This window comes from Panulirus ornatus, chromosome 44 (assembly GCF_036320965.1).
Source record: "Panulirus ornatus isolate Po-2019 chromosome 44, ASM3632096v1, whole genome shotgun sequence".
NCBI classification, from domain to species: domain Eukaryota; kingdom Metazoa; phylum Arthropoda; class Malacostraca; order Decapoda; family Palinuridae; genus Panulirus; species Panulirus ornatus.
The window spans coordinates 6,531,221-6,533,950 of record NC_092267.1 but is presented as its reverse complement, the minus strand read 5'-3'; positions in this window follow the sequence as shown (position 1 = coordinate 6,533,950).

The window sequence follows — 2,730 nt, the reverse complement described above, 5'->3', positions numbered from 1 at the left end:
TTAATGCCACTTTGGGGATGCCAAAGGGCAAGAGAATTGCGGTGAGGCATCCAAAAATTTAGAGGAAAATTGAAGGATTAATCTAAATCCCCTTTGGCGTCTTCAAAGGCCTTTACAGGGGAATACTGGCATCTGAAGGGAAAGAGACAATTCAAAAGTTTACTTAAAAGACCGTTTAGGGGTGCCAAAGTCCAATACAGTTGCATGATGTCATCCAAAAATAAAAAGACAAATTAACGGTTTACTTTAAATCCCCTTTGGAGCCGCCAAAGGCAATTACAGGGGCATAGAGGCATCAAAAGGGAAAGAAACATTTGGAAAGCTTACTTTAATGCCACTTTGGGGATGCCAAAGGGCAAGAGAATTGCGGTGAGGCATCCAAAAATTTAGAGGAAAATTGAAGGATTAATCTAAATCCCCTTTGGCGTCTTCAAAGGCCTTTACAGGGGAATACTGGCATCTGAAGGGAAAGAGACAAATTAAAAGTTTACTTAAAAGACCGTTTAGGGGTGCCAAAGTCCAATACAGTTGCATGATGTCATCCAAAAATAAAAAGACAAATTAACGGTTTACTTTAAATCCCCTTTGGAGCCGCCAAAGGCAATTACAGGGGCATAGAGGCATCAAAAGGGAAAGAAACATTTGGAAAGCTTACTTTAATGCCACTTTGGGGATGCCAAAGGGCAAGAGAATTGCGGTGAGGCATCCAAAAATTTAGAGGAAAATTGAAGGATTAATCTAAATCCCCTTTGGCGTCTTCAAAGGCCTTTACAGGGGAATACTGGCATCTGAAGGGAAAGAGACAATTAAAAGTTTACTTAAAAGACCGTTTAGGGGTGCCAAAGTCCAATACAGTTGCATGATGGCATCCAAAAATAAAAAGACAAATTAACGGTTTACTTTAAATCCCCTTTGGAGCCGCCAAAGGCAATTACAGGGGCATAGAGGCATCAAAAGGGAAAGAAACATTTGGAAAGCTTACTTTAATGCCACTTTGGGGATGCCAAAGGGCAAGAGAATTGCGGTGAGGCATCCAAAAATTTAGAGGAAAATTGAAGGATTAATCTAAATCCCCTTTGGCGTCTTCAAAGGCCTTTACAGGGGAATACTGGCATCTGAAGGGAAAGAGACAAATCAAAAGTTTACTTAAAAGACCGTTTAGGGGTGCCAAAGTCCAATACAGTTGCATGATGTCATCCAAAAATAAAAAGACAAATTAACGGTTTACTTTAAATCCCCTTTGGAGCCGCCAAAGGCAATTACAGGGGCATAGAGGCATCAAAAGGGAAAGAAACATTTGGAAAGCTTACTTTAATGCCACTTTGGGGATGCCAAAGGGCAAGAGAATTGCGGTGAGGCATCCAAAAATTTAGAGGAAAATTGAAGGATTAATCTAAATCCCCTTTGGCGTCTTCAAAGGCCTTTACAGGGGAATACTGGCATCTGAAGGGAAAGAGACAAATCAAAAGTTTACTTAAAAGACCGTTTAGGGGTGCCAAAGTCCAATACAGTTGCATGATGTCATCCAAAAATAAAAAGACAAATTAACGGTTTACTTTAAATCCCCTTTGGAGCCGCCAAAGGCAATTACAGGGGCATAGAGGCATCAAAAGGGAAAGAAACATTTGGAAAGCTTACTTTAATGCCACTTTGGGGATGCTAAAGGGCAAGAGAATTGCGGTGAGGCATCCAAAAATTTAGAGGAAAATTGAAGGATTAATCTAAATCCCTTTGGAGTCTTCAAAGGCCTTTACAGGGGAATAGGCATCTGAAAGGGAAAGAGACAAATTAAAAGTTTACTTAAAAGACCGTTTAGGGGTGCCAAAGTCCAATACAGTTGCATGATGTCATCCAAAAATAAAAAGAGAAATTAACGGTTACTTTAAATCCCCTTTGGAGCCGCCAAAGGCAATTACAGGGGCATAGAGGCATCAAAAGGGAAAGAAACATTTGGAAACCCCCCCCCCCCCCCCCCCCCCCCCCCCCCCCCCCCCCCCCCCCCCCCCCCCCCCCTTACTTAATGCACTTGGGATGCCAAAGGGAAGAGAATTGCGGTGAGCATCCAAAAATTTAGAGGAAATTGAAGGATATCTAAATCCCTTGGCTCTTCAAAGGCTTTACAGGGAATATGGCATCTGAAGAAAGGAAAAAATATTAAAAGTTTATTAAAGACCGTTAGGTGCGATCCAAAAAAACAAATTAAAGTTAAAAACCATTTAACGGTATTAGGCTTGGGCCAAAGGAAGATGGATAAGCTAAGAAGCACTTGGAAGCTAGAAAGAGCTTTGGGAGCACAGAAGTAGAGAATGGGTAGGCATCAATAATCCTTGAGGTAATTAAGGTTTCAAAGGATGGGCTTCAAAGGAATAAGCGAAATATTTCATTAAAAGACCGTTAGGGATAAAGTCCAAAAACGTTTATGTTCCAAAAAAAAAAGAAATTAACGGTTTACTTTAATCCCTTTGGAGCCCCAAAAATTAGGGGATAGGATCAAAAGGGAAAGAAACATTAAATTTTAATGGCATGAGATGCACAAAGGAAAGAAATTTGGAAGCTCTTAATATTGGGAAAATTGAAGAATTAGTAGCCCTTAAAGCTTTAGAGGATTTAAGGGGATAATCATCTTGAGTTACAAAAGACTTTAAGATATGGATCAAGGGAATAAGACAATAAAAATAAAAGACTTATGTTTAGCCATAAGCTAGATGGTCCAAAAATAAGGGGAAAAAT